Below are 26,234 nucleotides of genomic sequence, written 5' to 3' on the forward strand. Positions count from 1 at the left end.
CCCTACTGGTGCTGGAGCCACAGTGTGGCATCTGAGTTTGAAAGATGTACCTGAGCCTGCACTACTTGCATGTTCAGCATGAGGTCTGTGAGTCTCAGAATTTCCCACAATCCTCCATGAGGAGATGTGGTTGTATTGGGTTGGGCTGTGAGCTAGCAGAGGTCCAGAGTTAGGATAAAGATGCAATTGTGCATGGACCCTTTGAGACCAGAGGCGTGACAGATGAATAGGTGAAAAAGGACTGCTTGTCTCAGCATGGGGCCAGAGCTACCAATCCTCATCAGACTCCAGATGTATCCAGAGTCCCTGTGTGAATCTGAGTCCCCGCCCCCATTTCCCACTGCCCTGAGGACCCAGAGAGCCTCCTCATACACAGACACCATCTCAGCAGGGAGCAGGCAGAAGGGGCAGAAACCCCAAAACACTGAGCATTTATCTGAGAGAAGCTTAGTTACCAGAAAGCGATGACTTCAGCTGGCAATGACACTCACTCTGAAACTTGGCAAGGTAACTTTTTTCCTCTTCCTATGCCACCAAGTTGTGGGTGTGTGTGGAAGGAGAGTGTGGGAGGGAGAGAAAAGCTCTTGAGGAGGATTAGAGGATTTACGGCAAATAAAGAAGGCAATTTTTCATTAAGCATCCAAGAAATAGCCTTAGTGACTTTGCTATTGTGTGTATGGGCAAAAAACGAAACTTGTAATACCAAATCATTCACTTTTGTGTTCACTCTCATAAGGCTGCAAAATGAGTGAAAGTTCAAATTCAAGTTATTTGAGATTTTATATTTCAGTCTAAATGTGGAATTTAGCTGTTTATCAGTCTGAAGCCTTGACCTTAGGGAGAGACCATTCATACAAAAGATCTTGTTAGCAAGTGATAGCTCTTTTAAAATTGAAACTAGGGAAGATGAAGTTGAATGGTCAAGAGAATTAGCCTCCCACAGATTCAGGTGCTTTCCAGTTATTCAGGCATGTCAAATTCATGCAGGTGTTCTCAGAACCTCTTCTGAAATACCGAATAAAAACACAGGCACGGGACATTAGAAATTTCAGTTACACAAGCACCCGATTTCATCAATCAGAGTATTCAAATGCAGTTCAGTTCTGCTGATTTCTGAAGTGACTAAAAGAACTTGTTTTCTCCTTTCAGTGTTAAACCCAGACTCACTGACTCTGGACAGAGTGCAATTATATGGGGGATATTGAATCGCTATTGCCTGCAAATTAGATTAAACCAGGGTGCACGTGGCATGCACGTATGCTCACACATGCACACGCAAAACCCAGGAAGTACTAACGCTATGTGCACTATACTAATTCATGCACAAATCTATTCAGACAACTTGCTTAGGTTTTTCACTGGAACAAGGTGATAGTCTTCTCACCTAGAACACAGTGGCTAAAAAAAATAGTTTGTTGATTTAGCAAAAAGTTGGGACCACGTTTTCCGGGTACTCATGGAGTTCAAGCTGACTAGCTGACATCTCTGTAGTACTTAAATATTTGAAGCCATTGCCATCAAACTACCAATTATCGTGTAGGGAAAGCTACAAAGAAGACTGCTTTCCTCTGCTTTGTTTGTTCCTTTTGATTAAAAAAATATTAAAAAAGAGATATGATCTTTAATTAGATAAGGATTTCTGTCCAGTGCTTCTCTTCCTGTGCTTGGCTCCACTAACCCAGCTGGTTGGCCTGCATGGCCTGGTGTTGACACAGATTGGCAGCATGAACCTTAAACTGTTGTAAACACCTATAAAATGTGGCCTCCTCATACGGTTAGTGATGAGGCCTTGACAGCACGACACCCATCGTCTGATAAGCTAGGGTCAGGAGTCACTTGATGGCTTTGCTTTTTCTTTGGATGTCAAAGAGCCAGAAGCTTTTAATGTTTTTAATAAGTAAATTACCCAAACATGCACAGTCCCGCTGCACATATTAACTCATCAGAGGACAAAGTGAACGTGCAGGAAGGCCCTCGAAAGGTCAGGGGTTGTGCGTCTGGTGTGTTGTAACAGTGAGACCAAATTTTGGTAGGAATAATCCAGGTGTCTGAGATTGATTTGGGAGAGCTGGCATTGGGAATGGGACCTTTTTTTAGCAAGGAGTCACAGAGCACAGTTTTTAGTGAATGGTTATATGTTTTTCCAATTCCATTTGACAATGTCTATACTCTAGGGTAGAAAGTTATCAGTAGGACTTCAATTAGGGAAGAACATATTTCCTACAGCAAAGTGAATTTTAGTGTTAGAATTTGCATTTCAGTTTATCCTCTTAGTTGTATGTATGTATATATGTATGTCCATATATACATATATACACGTGTGTGTGTGTGTGTGTGTGTGTGTGTGTGTGTGTGTAATGTCTGCTTTATAATGTCTTGGAGATTGAAGTAACCAGATTTTCTTTGTGACACTATTTGGGATTCAATGAATGTGGGACCAGGTGGCTAGGCAAAAGGACATAAATTATAACAAGAGTTCCTGCCATAGTCACCATGTGGAAGATGGCTTATTCAGTGAGTCATAAACTCATGAACAGAAATGCCTGGGTAACGGAAAATTTTAATTAGTACTGATAAATCTTTATTCTCTTCCAGGTCTCTTTTATGCAACTGAAGATGAGATGGCATGTGAAACAAATATTTCAATACCTTGGATGAAAGAGTATGGGTAAACAAAGGGAGGGGTGCCTCTTGAATGTGGGAAATTTTCCTCTGCTCTCCTCCTCTGGTCTCTCGTTGTGTTTCAGTCAATGTTTGAGAGAAGATGGGGAAGTATCAGCCAGGGCATGTTTAGGCCTTTTGGAAATAGCTGTCTATTTACGACCAAAAATTCTGCATTTATGGAGGACACTTAAGGTGTGTAATCTTACGAGATTTCAGGGCAAATCATTGTACTTTCCATAGTATTTCTGAAATTAATCCAATCATACTATCAATTCCAAATTTAGTGTTGCAAGTTAGCATCCTGCCAGAAAGGACTCAGTCCACGCAACTCCAAAGCCAGGTAATTCTTGCCAATCACAGATTGAAATCCCACAATTTGTAATCCATGGATAATTCTAGGTTGAGCCTTGCAGAGATTTCTCAAGAAAAATGAGTGGTGAGGCAAAAGAAAACATTTACAACCCAAACAAGTCCAGGCTCTCTCTATAGGAGGGAGGTAAGTAGTTCCAAATGAATATTTGGCATTTTTTCACCTACACTGTTTGATTTCATTCTGGGCCAAGACAATTTGCAACTAAGAACAGACAAAAACAAAGTTGACTTTTAATCTACCCAGCACTGAGAGGTTGTCTCATTACCTAGAGGAGATGTGAATTTTATCCCTAATCTAATCTTTAACATTCTGCCTTAACACTGGGGGATGGTGATGGCTCAATTTCTAGCACTGATTTCCTCTTGAAACTGTGGTTTCCTGTATTATTTATATAAGCCTCTCCCATCCCTCCCCAACTCCCGTCAATCCAGAGTTTTTGTGACTTCAAAGCCAGTCTCCATTTGACATACACATGAACTTGACAATAAAATCCCTTGGCTAGACCTTGTGGAAGACGGGAGTTTTCAAGTTTAACATCATATTCTTGTTTCTGTGTCACCAAATTATGATTTGACATGGTTCAGAGATTTACTTATTTTTGCTTATCCTTTAGGAGTTGATTTTACAAGTTTTCCCTAGCTTTATTGAGATATTATTGACATATAACATATGTAAGTTAAAGGTGTACAACGTGATGATTTAATACATGCGTATATTGCAAAATGATTACCACAATAAGGTTAGTTAAGACCTCCATCCTCTCACATAATTACCTTTTTTTTGTAGTAATAACTTTTAAGATTTACTCTCCTAACAACTTTCAAGTATATAATACAGTATTGTTAATTATAATCATCATGCTCTGCATTAGATCCCCAGAAATTATTTGTTTATAGCTGGAAATTTGTAACTTTTGACCAGCATCTCCCCATTTTTCCTGCCCCCAAGTCTCTGGCAACCACCATTCTACAGATTCATTTTGACAAATAACATGGCCAACTAAAAGTATAGACTCAAGGAAATTTGTTATAATCATGAGATAGAGCAACAAATCTGAGGTCTGACCTGTAGTTTCCTATCTCATGTGACCTTCTATAATTGACCTTGCATAAATCACACTGAAAAGATAAGTTTCTGAACATTTTTACCCCTAGACTTACTCATCAAATATATTTTCCCCACAGGAATATCCAGTATCATCTAAAGTGGATAATTAACATTCAAGGTGCTAAGACCATGTCCACATGATGAAAAGTGTTTTGGAAAGGAATAAATGAGTATATTACTAATGAAATTTTTTCTCCTTTACAAAAATTCATTGTATTATGCTATTCAATAAAGCTAGGGAAAACTTGTAAAATCAACTCCTAAAGGATAAGCAAAAACAACCCATTGTCCAATAATGCATTGAAAAATGGAGGAATAGACAATCACATTAAGAACATTAGAACATCATTTGCAGTTCTCAAAGTCGGTATTCAGAATCAACAAGATATGAAATTTCTCTCCAGATTAGAAGTATTAACCCACCCAACAGAGCGGCCACGATGTGCTCAGTTGGAGACAGAAAAACAAGGCATAACTGTTCTCAAGAGCCTTTAGACCAGGGAAATGTTTTTCAAACTATTTTTGCTGAGAACCACAGTTATTTTACATTGCAAATCAAATGCAAAAGTTGCCAATGTAATGTTTACTTTGCTACCTGCAATGTGCACGTGTTTTCTATTGTATTCCATTTCACTTTAAAAATAAATGCTAGTTGCAAACCACAATATTTATATGTCTAATAGGAGGCTGTGACCCACAATTTGCATATGAGTGATATAGTAGTTAGTCAGTCTATTTTTTTTTTTTTTTTTTTTTTGTGGTACGCGGGCCTCTCACTGTTGTGGCCTCTCCCATTGCGGAGCACAGGCTCCGGACGCGCAGGCTCAGCGGCCATGGCTCATGGGCCCAGCTGCTCCGTGGCATGTGGGATCTTCCCGGACTGGGGCACGAACCCATGTCCCCTGCATCAGCAGGCAGACTCTCAACCACTGCACCACCAGGAAAGCCCCAGTCTATATTTTTGATGAATATAGCAGCTTGATATGGAGTTTTCACGAAAATTTATATTCATAAATTAGGTGGACAAAAGACTACACTCAGGACAGTGTGTGGCATATGATAGGGCCTTGATAAAAATTTTATGAAATAATTAATAGAGCATAGTAGAAAAGAAGATGATGCTATGGATATGCCATAGCAGACTAGCCAAGCAATTTGAAGAGGGATGGCCTACTTTGAGCAAAGATTTCAGGCTGATTGTTAAGGAAAATGGCAACTGGTGTGCCTATAAGTGCTAAATGTTTTCTATAAAAAATATATTGAGGAGAGTTTAAAACCTTTTGTGATGAGCAGATCCGGATTTGAATCCCAGATTCTCCACTCATCAGTTTTGTAAATGTGGTCACATTCTCCAGCTCATCAGAGCCCTCATTTTCTGGTCCTTAATTTTGGGGTGATATATCTGACTAACCAGATTATGATGAGAATTTCTAATAATGAATAGAATGAACATTACAGGGCCTAATATGTAGCAAGTGCTCTATAAACATATCAATACATATTATTTTGGGTGTCAGATGTTGGTTAAGTCATTTGTTTTTAGCCACCATCTGTCTATAGCATTCTATCATGCTAATGGATCTGCCCTTCAAAACGTCTCACTGGGCACTGCTATACCTTCTTTGCCCAAACTGATAACTAACAGGTAATCAGGATGACTCCACCTTTGTAACTGTTGAGGACCCAAGGGAGACTCATGGAAATGATGACTAAGTGACTATGAAGATAGGAGACACTGTCCTGAGCTGTGCTGGCTATGACACAGGAAGCTGTTAAACTCCAGGGTCAGCCTAAAACCCAATGTTATCATGTCATTTTTATTTTTTATTTATTTGTTCTTTTGGGGGGTAATTTTTTTTTAATTGAAGTATAGTTAATTTACAATGTTGTGTTAGTTTCTGGTGTACAGCAAAGTGATTCAGTTTCATATATATATATATATATATGTGTGTATATATATATATATATATATATATATATATATACATATATGTATACAGTAAGTCCCCTACATACAAACCTTCAAGTTGCAGGCTTTCACAGATGCAAACATGCATCTGGTTCCAGCAAGGAACCAGAACCTGTGCCATCAACGTCAGGCATGAGTGAAATTGCAGCTTGCCCTCCATCTCCTATTGCTGATGATTCTTCAGCTCTACCACCTCCCACCTCCTCTCCCTCCTCCAGTCAGTAACTCTTCTTGCCTGTTCACTCAATGCCAGCCCCTGTATGTCAGCTGTTGTACTGTACTACTGTACTTTTCAGGTACTGTACTGTAAGATTAAAACTGTTATCTTTATTTTTGTTTTTTATGTATTATTTGTGTGAAAAGTATTATAAACCTATTACATTACAGTACTATATAGCCGATTGTGTTAGTTGGGTACAGAGGATAACTTTGTTGGACTTGCGAACAAATTGGACTTAGGAACGTGCTCTTGGAATGGAACTCGTTCATATGTAGAGGACTTAATATATATACATATATATATAATATATATATATATTCTTTTTCATATTCTTTTCCATTACAGCTTATTACAAGATACTGAATATAGTTCCCTGTGCCTTACATTAGGTCATGTTGTTTATCTATTTTATACATAATAGTTTGTCTCTGCTAATGTCAAACACCTAATTTATCCCTCCCACCCCTCTTTCCCCTTTCGTAACCATATGTTTGTTTGTTTTCTATGTCCATGAGTCTGTTTCTGTTTTGTAAATAAGTTCATTTGTATTATATTTTAGATTCCACATATAAATGATATCATTTGTTTTTCTCTGTCTGACTTTCTTCACTTCATATGATAGTCTCTAATTCGAAAAGATACATGCACCCCAATGTTCACTGTTTACAATAGCCAACACATGGAAGCAACCTAAGTGTCCATCAACAGATGAATGGATAAAGAAGACATGATATGTATCATAAATAGTCAATGGAATACTCCTCGGCCATGAAAAAGAATAAAACAATGTCGTTTGTTTTGGGTGCATGTGTTCAGGAAAACAGGAGAAGACAGTTGGGATGGTATGAGGTGCCAAGTTTGCAAATGCATGGTGGTGACCAGTACCAGGTTTGCAGAGGCCCAACAGGAAATTCAAAGAAAGAAAACTGTGGGTAGTTTGTGCTTTTGGTGCTTTGATTACTACTTAGTCATCAAAAATTCCAAGCTGGACACCCTCCCACTATACTTTTACTTCTTTCTTCTCTTCTTCCCTTCCTTCCCAATTATCTCTTTTTCATTATCCATAAAGTTAGAAAATATATAATACTATCAACTATAAGTGAGTACACTTATACTCAGCTATATTTTCACCTATATGTCTAACTGGGTGGTCTCTTAAGAAGGAAAGTTAAAATATTCAAAGTAGTCATTAGATAATTCTTAATAAGATGGTTCTGTATTCATGTTATATATTACATGTCATATACACACTTTACATTGACTCTTGTTAAATTTTAAGTCCCACTGCATATTATAGAGGGTGTCAATGCACACAAGGATTTTATTTTTTAATTTCACTTAGTGATGAAATATAATTTAATAGGTAGAAATTTACCTAGGTTGGTATAGAAATGTTTAATATATTCTTATCAATAGATTTCTACATGTTTGCAATGATTTAATATTAAAAATGTAAAGAATAAAGGAGTTATGTTATAGGTTTCCAAGGAACATGTCTTTCCACATTTCAAGAAGAAAAAAAAAAAAGCACAGAAGTATCTATTGGAATGCCTGAAATAGTCAGCTAAAACTTCAAGATATAAACAAGAAAAATCTGTAAAATGAATAGTAGTGGGTTGGGTGTCTCTGCTATAAATTCTTGATAATGCTGGTCAGGATCGGTACTTTTCAAATTTTGGTGTACCTTAAATTTACTCAGGGTGTTTGTTAAGAACACAGATTTGGGAAAACACCCTCAGAGATTCTGACTCAGAAAGTTTGAGGTGGAGCCAAGGTATTATTTATAAGCATTGCAGGCAGTTTTTCTGATTATACCTTGTAAAAGTGGTCTGAGATAATTCAGATGAAGTTTGGGTTTTTGCCTTCACATATTTCAGATGTAACTGAAGTGGTACACATCTTTTTAACACTCTGTTTACTCTAACAAGCACAAAATAGTAGAATTTTGAGGCAATGCCAATCTCTATATATTTTTGACTTTGTTTTCCATCTTCATTGTACATCGTAAATATCCCAATTGTCTTTACTGAGCTTTCTGAAGGACTTCTGACTTCCACATGCATCCGAATACCAATGTGCACATAGATTTTTGGAGTTTCATTTCTTAAAGCAGATGTTTATCTTTAACTGCTGGGAGAATTATTGTAATAAGGAGTATCACTAAATGGCAAGAGCAAATTTGTGATTGCAGCCAGCATATATCCTACGTGATTAAAAAGAGAATATAACCAATATTTTATAATGCCTATAAATGGAGTATAACCTTTAAAAATTGTGAATCACAATATTGTACACTTGTAACTTACATAATATTGTACAGCAACTATACTTCAATAATAAAAATAATAATTAAATTAAAAAAATAAAAAGAGCCTAACAACTTGAACACACAACAGAGCCTAGAGTCAGTCATTCAGCAGTGGCAGCATTCTATGAGTTGAGGAAATATTTCTGGCCAACTCCAAGGAGGTGTTTGCAAAATGGAGTGCAGGCTGCCCTATAATGACTTAGCACCACAAAGACACTCCATTCTGTACAAAAGTTCCATATTCTTTTATATACTAAAAGGCCACCTGGACAGGGTCCATCAGCCAGGTGGTCAAGTGACCTTCTCTTCTACCTTCCTTCTTCCTATGGTCTTTCCATTAGATCTTTGATTTGGGGAAGTGTGTCCCAAGGGGAAGGAGACGATTACTTCTAGGACTTCCCTCTGTCCTCCTTCTCCACCTTTCTTCTCACTTCCAGCCCCAGAGGCATCATTGAGGCCTCCTTGGTGTCTTTTATATATATATATATATATATATATATATATATATATATATATATATATATATATATATATTTTTTTTTTTTTTTTTTTTTTTTTTTTTTTTGCGGTATGCAGGCCTCTCAGTGTTGTGGCCTCTCCCATTATGGAGCAGAGGCTCCAGACCCGCAGGCTCAGCAACCATGGCCCACGGGCCCAGCCACTCCACGGCATGTGGGATCCTCCTGGACCGGGGCACTAACCCGTGTCCCCAGCATCGGGGGGACACCACCAACTCAGTAACAAACATTTAGGACTTAACTCTTTCACGGACTTAACTCTTTCACAAATTTAGATTTACCTTTTACCTGTGTAGTGATGTAATTCCACAGGAGACATTCTGACATCCAACTAAAAATGAGCTAGAAGAAGGAGGAAAACATCCTGGGAACAACAGTAATCTTTTTAATGCTGAGAGAGAAGCGACAAACATTGAGAGGACAATACACAGTGAACTCTGCTTGGTGTATGGGGAGTTTCTCATGTATGAAACTGGCTTCCTGAGAAATATTAGAAACCACTCTTGATGATCTTTTCTTTGGCTTTGTCAAAACTTTAGGTTTTTCTACAATCATGTCCTAAGAAATGTACCTCATTAAAAATATAAAACTAATATGTACTGCTTTATTCGTCACAAAGTGATACATCATCAGTGAAGAAATATTACAAAAGTAAAGTAAATAAAAAGAAAATATGAACTAAAGAAATGTAATTCTAACATCCACAATGACCTCTGCTAACACTTTAGAGAACATATATAAATACACACATGTATTTTGAAGAAATATTGAATCATATTGAAATATGGTAGTGTAATCTGCTTTTTAAATTTAGATATAGCATGAATATATTTCCATGTCATCTATGTTATAATAATTAAATTAAATATGTTCACTATTTTATTTTCTGGCAGACTATTTTTTTTAACTAATCCTCCATTTGGAATTTAGGTTACTGTTAAATTTTCACACCTTTACCTACTTATAATTCAGTTGCTGTACTAAGGTATATTTATTCCCTTTGGATGAGAAATTTATCAGATATTTAAATTGTTTTGAATACAATATCTAAGAGATATATGTATTCCCATGTTTGCTGCAGCGTTATTCACAACAGTCAAGATATGGAAACAACCTAGGTGTCCCTCAGTGTATGAATGGATAAAGAAATTGTGGTACACACACACACACACACACACACACACACACACACGAATAGTATTCAGCAATGAGGAAGAAGGAAATCCCAACATTTGTGATGACATGGATAGACCTTGAGCATATTATGCTGAGATAAGCCAGACAAAGACAAATACTGTATAATATCACATATGTGGAATCTAAAAATGTCAAACTCATTAAAAAAAGAGAATAAAATGGTAGTTACCAAGGGATGGAGGGTGGGGGGATAGGAACGATGATATTTAAGGGTAAAAACTTACAATGAATAAGGCCTAGAGATCTAACGCACATTCTGGTGAATATAGACAACTATATAAATGTCAAACTTGCTAAGAGACTAGAAATTATTCCAACCACTAAAAAGAAGTGATAATTATATAATGTGAGGTATATATATAATTGTTATGTATAATTAGAGGTTCTAATTATTGCTACAATGGAAACCATATTACAATATACAAATATGTCAAATTAATGTATTGTGCACCTTAAATTTATCCAATGTTACATGTCAAATATATTTCAATTAAAAAAATCCACATGTATTAATGATGAATAGTAAATTATTTCAAGCAAGTGAGGTTAGTTTTCTAAGTCTTGGTTTGACCAAGTTGCCTGGACAATTCAGATGGTAAGATGCCGAACACCTGATTATTTCAGTCAATGGGAAGAAACAACTGGTCAAACCAGGACATGATGTTATCTTTTTCCCCCCTTAAGTGGGAAGACACATCAAATTCTTAGGATAGTTTACAATCTCATCCTGCCTTATGTGAGACAGAAGGTGCTAACTGCCAGAAGACATAGGTCAGCAGCAGGCTTTCATTTCTCAGATGCCATATGAGAAAAAATTCCTTGTATTAATTTTCTCAATTAAGTCTATAGTTCTCTGATAGTTTCTCAAGTAAGTCCTGTTAGGGGCTAAACTTTTTGCCCTTCTAACATCCCTAGTGATGAACTGTTAGATGCAATGTTAGTAAAGACATAAAGCAATATAATATTTCCTATAGTACAAGAGCAATAAGAATTTGGTGGATGGAATTGAAGACAAAATTGTATTTCATGGTCGTCATGGACTCATTTCTCAGCAAGAGCAAACTAATGGAACTGCAGAGCAGAACTACTGGTCACTGTTAATTCAGTGAAATTAACATCCAAACATACTGAAATTTTCACTCGTTAGCCATCTATGCAATCATTTTTCAAGATAGATTTATTTGATAAAAAATGGTGACTGGGAATTAGGAAAAGTGAAGTGAAAAAGTTTATAACCCAAGATTGTGAGTGAATGTTTACAGATGCTCCAAAGAACAGTTTTACATAGACCTCATCTGATTAGATGTGAATCTATACATAGCACAGATCTGTTTATAGGCACATTAAGAAAAAATAAAAATGTAGGCACAGCACCAGCTGTTTAATTTGTGGTCACCATTATTTTCACATTAGCACCTGTTGAATTAGAGGTATTAACACCAGTTGATTTTGCCTGGGCATCTATTTAGTGAAGTGTTCTTAGATGTGAACATGGTAGGGTAAAGAGCCATATTAATAGATCATGATATATTTTAAAAATCATGGAAAGTTGTCCTCATTAATGGTTTTTAATAAATAAATGAAACAAGCTGGGGGAAGGGGTTCCTCAGAGGACCTCAGGACAACTTTAGGATGGATGCTTTCAGAAGTTCTCATTTACCCAAGCAGCTGTTGCTGGCCACCTTCTGACTCTGTAACCACTGCGGCTGACCCCGAGCATTAGTCCTGGGTGTGACTTCACAGCTACATGGACTAATGTAAAGAGAAGGCATTTCATTCAAAAGGGCTGTTATCATGCTCTTGTTTTTAAAGTACAACAACTCCAGAGAAGTTAGCCTGCTCTTTTTGGCTTTTGATTGGAGTTTGTGGGAGGTTGTTAGTTATTGAAATTTGTATTCAAGAATTTAAGGAAAATTCTATTTATCACTTGTGTTTCCATAGCCAACAAGTTTATGACTTGAGATGATTATTTACAATGTTTACAAAACAATAAAAATGAGAATACTGTTAGATATATGTAACTATTGAATAAAGAATGTGGAAATAATAAAGCTTATATCTTTGCTAAATCATTTCCCTCAATTTCTGTCTCCTTATTAATAATGTTAATATGACACTTTAGATCAGAATGTTTTGTACCATCTCTGAATTAGGTATTAAGGAGAGATACAGAAAAGAAACTACCTTTTCAGATAATTACTTTCCCCACCCTCATTCAGGCCCTATTAGAGTTTTTGGTACCACATTAAAGACATGTAAAATGTTATAGTTACAATAGTCTTTGATAATTAAAGTGAGTTTCTTGAGATAGTGTGTAAAATTCTTCCAAATAATTATGAAAACTTTTCCTGTTACAGGATGAGGAATTAAGCCTTTTTCTTTCTTTCATCCATCCTTGGGTATTTCGCTTCCTACTACGTTTGAGTTTTGCACCCTGATTCAGCTTCTTTGTTTAAAACATCTTAGCAGCATCAGACAGCTTTACAGCAGGTATATCAGAACCACATGGAGGGCTTGTTAAAACACAGGTTGCTGAGCCCACCCCCAGAATTCCCAATTCACTAGCCTTGGGGTGGGCTGAGAATCTACATTTCTGATCATATCTCCAGTGATACTGAAGCTGCCAGTCCAGGGACCACACTTTAAGAACTATTGCTTTGAAAAGATTCAGTTTTGTATTTCCTCTTACATGCTTTATTTCATTCAAATACATATGCATCAACTTCCTAGTTTTAAGAGAAAGCTGATACAGCAGAAGGAAATGATTACTGCCCACTAAGGTACCCACTTTCTTACTGAAGTTACAAATTCCTGATGTGTATCATTCCTGATAAGTGATTTTACTGATATCCAGGCACTGGCTTGAATTCCTCACTTGGGAGAACATTATATGTGATGAGAAATCATTATCAAACACCAGAGAGAGGTTCTGTTTAAATACTATGAGACAGGGAATTCCCTGGCAGTTCAGTGGTTAGGACTCCACACTTCCATTGCAGGGGGCATGTGTTCAATCCCTGGTTGGGGAACTAAGATCCTGCATGTCATGCAGTGCAGCCAAAAAAGAAAAAAAGATATTATGGGACAGCCACTTTGGAGAACAGTATGGACCCACAGACATAGAAAACAAGCTTATGGTTACCGAAGGGGAAACTGGGGGGAGGTTTAAATTAGAAGTTTGGGATTACATATACACACTACTATATATAAAACAAATAACCAACAAGGACCTACTGTATAGCACAGAGAACTATACTCAATATTTTGTAATAATCTATAAGGGAAAAGAATCTGAAGAAATAGATGCATATGTGTATATAACTGAATCGCTTTGCTGTACACCTGAAACTAACACAACATTGTAAATCAACTATACTTCAATTAAAAAAAGATATTATAGGACAGGTACATAACAAGTACTTCATAATTTGCTGAATGAATACACAAATTAATTATATCCTTTTGAATTCATATATTTAGCTGTTTACCACCATCACTCTCCTTTTCATCACCATCTCCACAGTGAGAAGAAAATTAGGAAGAAAACCATTTTCTTCATTTACTCTTCTCCTTGTGCCATTGTGTTACACTTCACTTTTCTCTAAGATCTATGGGTCTTTTTATCCTCAAGAAACTTAGGTGGCAAAGAAGAGCAGAAATTGTCTAGATGAAGGAATGAGGCTCAGAGAAGAGCTTTTTCTAAGGCCAGCGAACTCATAAATGATGGTATGACATTGAAGCAAGGCTTTGCAGTCTCAGGTCTTCACTGAATGCGGCCTTCACCCTTGTTGCCAAGGCAAACAAAGGGTTACATGCCAGGAGCAGCTGTCTGCTTGACACTGACCTGGGGAGTAATGAGAAGGAATCAGCTGTTAGGGCTATGAGATCTCCCCAAGGGCGCTGCTCTCTGTTGGCCCTGCAATCAAGAACTTTGAACACCTGTGGAGCCCCACCTCACCCGGGAGCCAGAACACCTGTTGGCCACTGTCTTTCCACACTCAGATCCAGGCAGAAAACCAGAGCATCTCAGGTATAGCCGGTCCTGGGACCACCTACATGTATGTCCCTTCTTTCCTCCTTCCTTGTCATGTTACTACTTTTCTTGCCTAGGATATAATTACTCCTTCCTCTGCATCTTTGCATTTTAGAATTGAGCTTACTAACTTAAAGCCTGGACCACTTGCTCTTTCTCTGCAGTGAGAGGTTGGAAACAGCCTGACCTGCTTCATTAGAATTCATGTGTCATTTAACCTCATCCCACTGAGGCTGGGTCTGGCATGCAGAGGGCAACTTCATATTTGTTGAATGAATGAATATTATCCAGAAGACAGAACCAGGTCACTGGTTGACATCTGATATTCAAAAATTATCTTGTGTGCCCACCCTTTGGTGGGTACTATACTATGTACTGAGGATGTGTTGATGAAGGGAACTGATCCATTCTCTGCCCTTAAAACATTTTAGTAGGGAATACAGACAAGCATGTGATTGCTACGTATGTAATGGTATGAGATCCAATAGGAAAAGCTCTTATGACCTCTCCACTCTGTCTTATACAGAATCACAGAGCCCTCAGTTCTAGCTGGCATTGCAATCTGAATTTTTCTCTTCAAAGCCCAGTGTTAGCTAAGAATTCACTGCCTTTCCTGCTTCTTGCTCTACCTAGTTCTCTCCCTGACCTTATTTGGCCTTGGGTGTGGGCCTTATTTGCCTCCTGGCATAATTTCAATCCTATGCAGTGACACCAGCATCAGTGGGTAACTATAGCAGCTGTCTAGACCTGTCTGTAAATTAAAGCTGTAACTCTAAACTTGGAAAGCCAAGGAAGCAGCAGCAAGCCTTCCCTTTCAGAAACCCACCAGTCATCCTGCTGAAGTAAATTGGATGGATTTGCAGCCTCCCTTGAATATTCTGGATCGGGAAGTGTGAGAGAGATCTAGGGTCCAATTAAACCTGTCCCTAAATGGAGGTCAGAATTTCAAAGGCCAATAAAAGTTGTTGAGCACAGAAGCACTGTAAGGTGTGGATTTTCATCATTGTTCTTTTCCTCAATTTTGGAAGGAAACTTGTCAGTCTAAAAAGAGCAGTGTAGAAGAAGATGCTAAATAATCTAGGTATGTTTGGCAAAGGGAAAATGTTATAGAGCATTTTTTTCTAAGTAAAATCCCGCTCTTTGGAAATGGCCGAATTATAGAAACATCTGGGGGTGCCTTTTGGCATTAATAAGAAGTTTGGCCCTTAATGAAAGGTTAATTTACTTGGGATGAAACCATAGCTATTCAACTTCCTATCACTTTCTCCAGAAAACCCTGCAGCCTGGGATCCTCTAGGCAGAGCTCATTTACATTTTTTATCTCCCTGTAGTCAATTCTGAAATTCCAGTGGTCATGTTCAGACATAACTTACCAGAAGAGTTATTTCATTCAAAAATATCTTCATTTTCAGTGACATGTTGAATCTCCAAATCTGTGCTATGGAGAATTCTCTATTTTGACATGTTCATTCTGGTTGAGTAAACTTAATGTTTAAGAAACCAATTCAAAGTTAAAAACTATGTGTTTTTTTCATTGGGTTTTTCTGTCTGAGCAAGGAGGACTCTTTCTTTCATTACTCTTTCTGGCATACAAACTTTTAATTTCTATTTTTAGTGTTTGTAAACTATAATGGAAGAAATGTGTCTTCTGCTGAGTCTAAGCTGGAAATGAAATTTCTGAGAACTCTGGGGACATTGGCAAGGATCATCCCAAGGTACACACCAAAGGAGCCTGAGATCATTGCAAATACTCCGCTGGGGGGTGAGTTGAATTATGGGAAGATCCCCACTTGGGGAGCAGATGGATCTGTGTTTAGAGCCCTACTTGGCTACTTATTCATTGTGTGATTAACGCCTCCACTGAAAAGGGGGAATTATATGGTTTTCTTGCTTGTTGTGTGAAGATTAGAGTCTGTGAATGATCTAACACAGTGCCTGGCCCATTGTAAAGGGTGGATAAAAGGAGGTGATTATTGTTACTGCTCTCTACTGGCAAACTGGTCTAGGATACATTTGCCCTGATTCACCTTGGTTTATTCTAATCTCTATGTTGGGAAATGAGGTGCCCCATATAGATCCAACCTTTAAGTAAGTGCTTGCACAATGCTGACTGGTTCATAGTACTTGGTCACTGTGTGAACTGTACTTTCCACTTGGAAAGTCAAGTGCTACGTAGAATTCTAAACAGTGGAGGGGAAAACAAAACCTACCTAGAAAGTAAGATCTCACATGAAACAAAATAGAGAAAGAAAAGGTTGGATCTAAAAATCAAAGATGTACTTTTTTTGTTCAGTAAATATTTAGTTACATAACATGTGCTGGACCCTGTGGGAGATATATGGATAGTAGATTTAAAGTTATAGTCACTACTAATACTTTTTATTTCCTTCTCTATAAATGAACTCAATTTAGAAGCCCTCATTTCTTCTCAGTAGCTAGAAGGTAGTATGATGGTTAAATTTTGGAACAAATTCAATGTCCTAAAACTAACTGTGTCACTTCTGCTCTGTTCAGTCACCTCTAATTCACTCAGTCTGTGTACAGAGAAACCCCAGGGGCCATTGTCTATATTCCTGGGAAGGAACTCTAGTTCTCACAGATACAACTGAAGTCATGCTCCACCTCATCGTTGAGTGAAGACTTCTGTTCTTATCCCACATGTTGTAGATGTGTCTCTGGTTGAGAAAAAGAAACCTTTTCCAACACAGCTAATGCATAGTCATACTCTGTTCTCACTGACCCCGAGGACTGAGTGTGTGTCTATTCAATCCCCACTTGGAAGGTCCAAGCACCATTTTGAGTCTGGTATATAGGAGATGTTTGATGCCACTAATAAAAGTGGAGAGAGACATTAATGGATTTGAGATGTCCATTGGTTATTTAGGTGAAAATTCCTGCCAGCCTTTTGAGATGTGGGCCTGAAGCTCCAGGGAAAAGCTAAAGCTGAGTGATGAGCATTTGGTGGTACTCTGTTCAGTGGTGGTACCCAAAGCCAGGAGACCAGGAAAGATCATCAGTGGAGTGTCAGAATGTGGAGGGTTTGGGGTATGATCTGCCAGGCTCCACAATGGAGGGACTTGTCTCCCACCTGTAGGTTCACCACCCCACCCCCCTGGCCCCAAGTCTGGTATCCCATCCTCATCAAGAGCAGTGGGAGTGATGACCTATGCTAGTGTTTTCTGCATTGTCTTGTTCTTGGTGGGGTGGTATTCTGGGATTCTGGTAATTTATTTCCATTCTGGCCTACTCATGTATGATGTTCTTCCCTATGAGCTCTGTCGAGGTGGTCCTTTATATGCTTTCTCTGGCTGATTGCCTAGAGTCACTTGACTTGGAGATTCTTACTTAAGTCCTGGCCTAACTCTTAATCCAATCCCCTAATTCCTTGACTCCTCAAGTGTGAGTTTCCTACAGGGAGGAAGACCATGAAACTCTGGTCCTGGTGGTGATTTTTTGACCCTTAATTTTCATGTCTTCCTGGCATTTACTACCCGTCAGTTTAGGCTTTGACCTTGACCTGTTCTACCTTTCCCCCGACCCCCACTGAACCCTGCTTGGTTTCATCTGTTGGATTCCCATTGTTAATGTCTTGCCTAGGTCTAATATCTGTTTCTGGGACTTTCTTTGGGATGTCTTTCCTAGCATTGTGAGTACATCTCGTCTTCTGGTGCTTGTTGTATGAATTTAGACTCAATCTTCTGCTCGATGTTTGGAGGTCCTATTATTGGTTCAGTGCACCAGTCTTTTCAGGAAACTACTGTGTGTGCCTGTTATCTCTCAAACAGCTTTCAATGTAGGCTTATAATTCTTATTTTGCAGGTCACAAAAATAGGCTCAGAGAGATTCAGATATTTGCCAAAGCTCGCAACAACTAGAAAGTGCACAGGCAGGCACTAGGGTTAACTGTCAGATTAGTTTGGTTCCAAAGCTCATTCTCTTTCCATGACAGATGGCTTCCAAGGAGGCATGAGGAAGTTAGAGAGATGAATAAGACAATGTTTAGGAAGTTGAGGAAGGCCAGGAGTCTCAGATCTTTCCAGGGGTACAGTGTATGAGTGATTAACCTCAAGAGGGGTGGACTTGCTCATGAATGGGGTGGAGAGAAAGGTCACAAGTGTGAAGGAAGTTGAGAGACGTTCCATTCCAGGTTTCAGAGGAGTTGTCAGCATGAAACTCATCAAAATGAACTAATTCTGTTCTTCCAGATTTAAAACCAAGGCAAAATGTCATGTTTCCTTTAGAAATGAGTGTTCTGAAAGAATCCGTATTAGAATGATGATTGCCGAATTCACCTGGACGCTAGACAGGATCTTGTTATTTCCAGGACGTCAAGACTCACGTGCCGTGTATTTTTGTGGCATATTTGCCCACATGATTGGGCCAGTAATCTTGACCACAACCTCCAGGAAGTATGAACTGAACATTTGTGAGAAAAGCACAAATGTCGCCTCTCTGGTTAGCTATGAATAGAAATGACTTCACTTTGCTATATGTTCCTGATGTAAAGCATCTTTATCTAAACTATAGTTTTCCCTCCCGCCCCAAGTATATGCAGAATAGCTAACATTCTTCTTTTTCCTTTTAGAAGGAGGATTAGTACCACCTGTCTCAGCTAACATTCATGGGATTCAGCAGGAAAAACAGTATTAGGAGAGGAAAGCTCCTTTGAATGCAGTATTTTAGGATTATTTCTTTGGTTGCTAAACTGCTACCTTTGTATTCAAAGGTGATGAGACATTTTCTGGCTGAGAGACAGACATCCCAGAAAGGTGTCAAGTTAAAAGAGCGCTGATGAAAAGATTTGAGCCAAAGCCTTTGCAGGAGGTGAGCGATTGATTGCAGGCGTTGCTTACATTTTCTTCTCACTGTTACAGTTGAGGGAAGGACTGTGGTCATCACCTTGCTGCCCCATCCCACCCCTTATTCTATGGAAGGTATTAACCTGGGCTCTCATTCCAGCTAGATCTTTGCCATTGAGGCTCCTCGATGGCTTTCTCTGTACAGGGAAATGGAGGATGTTACAGTGCCTGGAGGTTCAAAGGGTTGTCTCCGAGCTGGGAGTCCTGAAATTTGGCATTCAACAGGATGGCATCATGGGCTAGGCATTTAACCTTTCCCCATCTGCAGTTTCCCCTTTTCTAAAATGGAGATAATGGAAATTTCTCAGAGGAGCATTGGGAAGATTAATGAGTTAATGTTTTCTGAAGTGCTTTGAGATTCTCAGATGAAAGGTGCTACATAATAATTATAATAACACTTTGTTCTGACATAGTGCCTTTCTTCCAGGGAGCTCAAACTGCTTTACAAAAATTATTTCATTAATCCTCACAGTATCCCTCTATGGCAAGTAGCAATTAACATTCCCCTTTCTCATATCAGGAATCTGGGGCACAGAGAAATAAATGGGTCTGGCCAAGGTCACATAGCAGGTTATTGGTAAAATAATCAGCTGAGTTCAGGTCTGATTCATTCATTCATTCATTCACTCATTTGCTCATTCATCAAATATTTACCCAAAATTATATGCCAGTCATTGAACTATTTGATAGAGGATGGCATGATGCAAAGTTCCATAAAAATATATTCTTTGCCAATTGAAAAGATTGGGTTAGTCCACTTGGATGAGTAGCTAAATAATTATAATAACATATAGGAAACATATCATATGATGCAGTAATATAAACAAACATGCATCCAGAGTAAGCACCACAAAAGAAATAAGTGATTTTGGATTTACCAAAGAGATGTCACATGAGTAAGTTTTGAGTGATGAGTATACCAGTAGGGAAAATGAAGTTGAGGAAATATGACTTAGATAAGTGAATGAAAGAGCATAATAAACCTGGGGATTGAGACCCACTTGGAAAGATGGGAGCAAAGGGTATTTTGGAAAGAGGAGTGGACTAAGAAAGTTGAACTTTATGCATGAGGCAATTGAGAAGATTTGGAGGTTGTTCAAGAAGAAGGAAAGAGGTCAGGTTTATATTTAGAACATTAACTCTGATGGCTGACTATTAGAAGGTTTGGATGGGAAAGGGGTCTAAGTCCAGAGACCAGGAAAATAGGTCTCTGACTCAAAGTCCAGACCAATTACTAGGTCATTCTCAACGGTTTTATAAGCTAGAGCTCCAAAGTTCTTTTGAAATTCTGCACATGGTAATTCAAGAAAAGAGCTATAACAATGCTCTTTCATGGCTAGGATGTATTCTTGTTTCAAGAAGCAGACAAATGTCTTAAAAAAAAACCCAAATCATCTAGAATGCAGCTATTCGATGATGGTACTGTGAACAACCGTCACTCTTCGGCTCTGAAATCCATCAGGCAAAATGGTTAAATCTACATCAATTACTTATTATAATAGGAAGAAAGGCTTTGTTATACTATTTGTTAAGTATCTCTCTAAATTAGATACAAGAGAATGATCTTCAATGCAAAAGAGTGTTCATTTTTGTTTCACATGATAAACTATTCTGTGATTAGACATATTTATTTTTATTTTTACCCATCATTATAACTACATAGTCAATTTTAAGAACAGTTTCCTGATCACTTGTATTTTTTTTCTTGTCAAAATCTCTTTTAAGTGTCTAACAATAAAAATAGTAAAACCACTTTGCTTTTTTTAGAGGATCTTGAATGTTTTTCAGGTATGTATAGATGCAGACCAACAGGCCGCCTGTGGGATGGAAGGGGAAGGCCCATTTGATAACACAGCTACTCTCTAACAGATTGTTTTATTTTCCCTACTCATGGATAGTAGCGAGCTGGGAAAAGTCAAAATTCAAATTATTCTATAAAATTAAAATACTGACACATTGCTGGTTAAACTATTCTGTACCTTGTGGACATGCAATGAATGCTTCTTGAGTAGCTTGCAAATAGCTCATTTAAAATTTATTTATATATATATATATATATATTTTTTTTTTTGCAGTACGCGGGCCTCTCACTGTTGTGGCCTCTCCCGCCATGGCTCACAGGCCCAGCTGCTCCTCGGCATGTGGGATCCCCCCGGACTGGGCACGAACCCGCATCCCCTGCATCGGCAGGTGGACTCTCAACCACTGTGCCACCAGGGAAGCCCAAGAATTAATATATTTTTTGAGCAACACTTATTTCATAATGAAGACATCATATGTGTCCTTAAGTTTAATGTGTATATCGTTAGAATAGGCAAGTATATGCTGCAATAATAAACACCCCTAAGTGTCAGTGACCTTAAGCAAAGGTTTAATTCTGGCTCATGCAAAGTTCTTTGCAGATCTAAGTGACTCTCCAGATGCTCTTCCAGGAGATAACTCTGAATTCTACCTTCCTAGCAACATGACCTTCAATGATTATCAGAGAAAAGCAAGAGAGAATTCCAGGGCTGGCAATTAAACACTTCCACTGAGAAGTTCCACTCTTCACCTCGCCTCATATTTCACTGGGCAAAGCAAGTCACAGGGTCATGCCTGATTTCAAGGGGACAGGTAATTACAATCCTTCCATGCTCTCAGAAGAGGAGAACTAAATATCAATGAACAATACAACATTTGCCACAGGCTTTTTTGATGATTTTTGAAAGTTATATTTTGTTCTTTGAAAAAAAATCCCATACTTCCATTTAATGAACTTGTATCTTAATACTTGAAAACCAAGTAATTTATTATTTGTGTTGTTCCTGGAACCTTACTGGTATTATTAATTCAATTGCTTCAATGTAGTCTCTAATATAAAACTGTTTGTTGGTTAATATCTCTCACCTGATGGTGAAATTTTTAAGTGTAGGGACTAAATCTGATTTTTTTCTGCATCCCCACAATCTAGACGATTAACTGGCACAGATCAGGAACTAAACATCTTCCCATACACCATGACATGAACAATTTGTATTTCATATACACCTGGAAGAAGGCAGAGACAGGTAAGTAGAAGTTATTTTTCTCTAAAGAGAAAAAAATTTCTATTTTATCATAGTAAGAAGTATTAAACAAATTCCTATAATTAAACTTCTGATATGTTTTCTAATTATACATAAAAAAGCTAAAATATCCAAGAAAATGAAATTACTTTCTGAAAACATTTTTCCATTTCTGTTGAAGCAGAGTGGTGTTCATTGGTGCTTGATATAGTGAGGAGGTTACATGGATATTCTACTTTGTAAATGAACTCAGTTAGTGAATTAAAGGAAATCTTACACTTCTTGTAGAGAAGCTTATTCTAATTCATTATAATTTAGGAATCATTAATGAAACCGTCTCTCAATATATATTTTCCATATTTGTTAAGTTCACTTTTAAGTATCTTAAGTCCATGAAAAGGCTAAACTGTAATAAAATTCTTGAGGTTTAACCTACTTGTTTTCTTCTTGATTTTGTTCCCATTATTCTAGTAATTCATTCCAGTATATTTAAAATAATTCCTCTTCCTCATTGGCAAGAATAAGCTTGAAGGTTTTCAGCCTATCTACCCTACTAGCTGAAATCTTTATTTGGGTTTATTATCTTCCCTCACATGCCCATTACCCCATTCCCATGACTCTGGTCATCCACTGATATCTCTGAATTATTATTATTTTTTTTTCTTTTTTTTTTTTTTTTTTGCGGTATGCGGGCCTCTCACTGTTGTGGCCTCCCCCGTTGCGGAGCACAGGCTCCGGATGCGCAGGCCCAGCGGCCATGGCTCACGGGCCCAGCCGCTCCGCGGCATATGGGATCCTCCCAGACCGGGGCACGAACCCGTATCCCCTGCATCGGCAGGCGGACTCTCAACCACTGCGCCACCAGGGAGGCCCTCTCTGAATTATTTTGATACAGAAGTAATAAACCCCACAGTTATGTGATGGGAGTTAGGTCCTTTTCAGCACAAATAAAATATTTTTTTTCCACTACACTAGAACCTCAGCATCTTCAATTCTTTGAATCCACCTACACTGGCATTTTAGATGATTTGCTACTGATTACTTGCTGTTTAGAAGGAGCCACTGTTGTGGGTCCAATGCTAGGTCAATTGGTTCCCTTTTGGTATATCTGGGGCACCAGAGAATTTTCCTACTTTACTTCCCTTCCTGGATCCTCAAGGCAGGTAAGGGATCATGGCAGGAATTTGAAAACAAGTAGAAGCTACCTTTTATTGAACAGGCACCAAAGGTAGAATGGTGAAATCAAATATTCCCGGGACACCATGGTTATGTAAGATCTCCCTTTCCAGCTCTATGCTGTGCACATTCCATTGTGTGTAGTTCAACTCAGGGCTGTCCCACGAGGAATTCTAAGGGATGGGGGAAAGGGCAATAGCCCTAAAATGCAAACCATTGTTTCAGGGTGTTTGTTTAAAATTTCCTGTCAAAATAACTGGATATTGAAGAGTGACTAAAGTTGTTGTCATGGAAGAAGAAGTTGAGGTGGAAAAGGCAGAGAGAGTGATTTCAAGAAGTTATAGGCAGTCAGGAGATGCCTACCTAGAGACTGACAGCTTATCAGATGCTACCCCAAGGGCATCCTATTTTAGTAACAGCTTTGGCAGTGTCATATTTAAAGTGGTTTCAACTGTTTGTGGGAAATGGGAAAGCATAGAGACATAGGGGCTAAAAGGTCAGGGCTTCTAAATTGTTTCACCATTTAAAAAAAAGACACTTTTATCTGTTTTTCCAAATTAGTATATATTGGAAACATGGTTTCTGGGCACAAGACTTCTGGAGCTTGTTTAATAAGCATGCCATATTTTATGATGTGTTATGATATATTTTATCATCATGCATGTATCTTATGTTCTGCCTTTGTTTCTCTCCATGCTATTTCACGTGTTCTGATTGTCTATATTGTTCAGGCATACTAGTCATTTTTAATAGTCATCTATGTTGTAGTTGGTTAAGCTACAACATTTGAGTTGGTTTTTATCTAAATTTTAGAGTTGGTGATCTTTCTGATTTAAGACTGGATAAATTTACATAATGTAAAGTGTTTACATTAGTGTCTTAATTAGATACTGGCTAAAGGTTGCCCTCTTTTTCTTCCTTTTAATTCCCAGACTTTGAGATTTCTGACTCCCAGTGCTCATCTCCAAAACTATCAATCCCAAGAAGGTGATTTTCATGTAATAATTTTCTGCTCATACTTTTAACCTCTTTTGGTGCACTTCTATTATTTCTTTGTCCTTATTGGTGGTTACACCAGCTCCCAGTTTAATATCATTTGCACATTTCATTAATATGTGGCTTACTCCCTCTTCGAGATCCTTAATAAAGATGTTAAATTAGATTGTATCTGACATTGACCCCTGGGGCACTGCAATGCTTTAACGAAATCCCGTTTTCCTGTCTGCAGTCTATAGAGTTCTTGCAGAATGCATGAGGCATAGCTTCAACCTGGGATAAATCTACAATTTTAATTCTAAAGTAGAAGTCAAGTCATGTGGTTTGGGATAACTTGACATTGCCAGAACATACTTGTAGTTGCTAGGAAGTCATATTTTAGCAATTAAGTACAGGTTTGCCAGAATTATATGTCAGATTGCCAATCTGCTGACAATTACAAGAGATAGTCGCTCTATCCTGTTTAATGCATTTCAGTCAAACTGAGAAGGGACTTGTTTTTTAAAATGAAACTCGGCTTTTTTATTTCAAAGCTAGCAATCACCTTTCACCAGCTTTTAAACAGCATGCCTCTTCTGTGTTTAAAAGCAGATTTATGAAAGAAATTGTCGTACAAATACACCAACATAGAGAGGCTTCAGGGAAATGTACCAGGTGCCCCACTGAGAATCCGGATGTGAAATCAACTTTCAAATTTCAAGAATTTATAGAGTTCTTCTAAATCGGACACATTAATTTTTTTAATAGAGAAGGTATAATACCATATGATATTCTTGGCACAAAATTTAACTCTCTCATCGCATTTGATTTAATCAGAGAAATCTATATATTTATATTAGATGCAAAATTTCTTCAAACAAGTTGTGGAATATTATCTTAAAAAGTAGTTTGCATTACCAAGTAAACCAAAATTTCTACAAAATGAAATTGACCACGTTAAATGGAATATATTCTTTAACTGTATCACCATAAAGTCCTCTAAATCACTCCAAATGATCAAATATTTTAAAAGTCCCATGTTAGACATTCTCAACAACTTTTCTCATTATACCATAAAGTAAACGTCCTTAGTTTTGCCAAGTTTTCTGATGTCCTCTTGGGCATATACATTGTATTATCCTGCTTGGGCTGCCATAAAAAAAATACCATAGACTGGGTGGTTTGAACAACAGAAATTCATATATCACAGTTCTGGAGGCTGGAAATTCTAAGATCGAGGTGTCAGGCAATTTGGTTTCTTGGTAAGGACTCTCTTTCTGGCTTGCACACAGCTGCCTTCTCATTGTATTCTCACATGGAGGAGAAAGAATGCAAGTTCTCTGGTGTCTCTTCTTATAAGGGCACTAATCCCATCATGGGGGCCTCACCCTCATGACCTCATCTAAACTAATAACTTCCCAAATGTCCTGTTTTCCATATACCACACTTGGGGGTTAGAACTTGAACATATGAATTTTTAGGGGGTAGGAAAACAGTCCATAGCACAAATTAAGACAATTCTTTAGATTCAAACAAAGAGAATGATGGGAAGAACAAACGTAACCAGAACTTGAAACTGACCTTGTAAATACAATTTTTTTTTTTTGTATACTGAAGCACAACCGAAAGTACCTTTCAGCATCAATCACAGAATACTGCATTGTTCTATGAGGTGTTGGAGAGAAAATACTCCAATCTTGTGGGAATTCACACTTCCAAAGGGTCTTTCAAACATGATGATTAATGGTGTCTGAGAAAAGACAATGTTCACCCAATTAGCCCAATGTTCCC

The sequence above is a fragment of the Mesoplodon mirus genome (assembly GCF_964341445.2).
Source record: "Mesoplodon mirus genome assembly, chromosome: 4".
In the NCBI taxonomy this organism is placed as follows: domain Eukaryota; kingdom Metazoa; phylum Chordata; class Mammalia; order Artiodactyla; family Ziphiidae; genus Mesoplodon; species Mesoplodon mirus.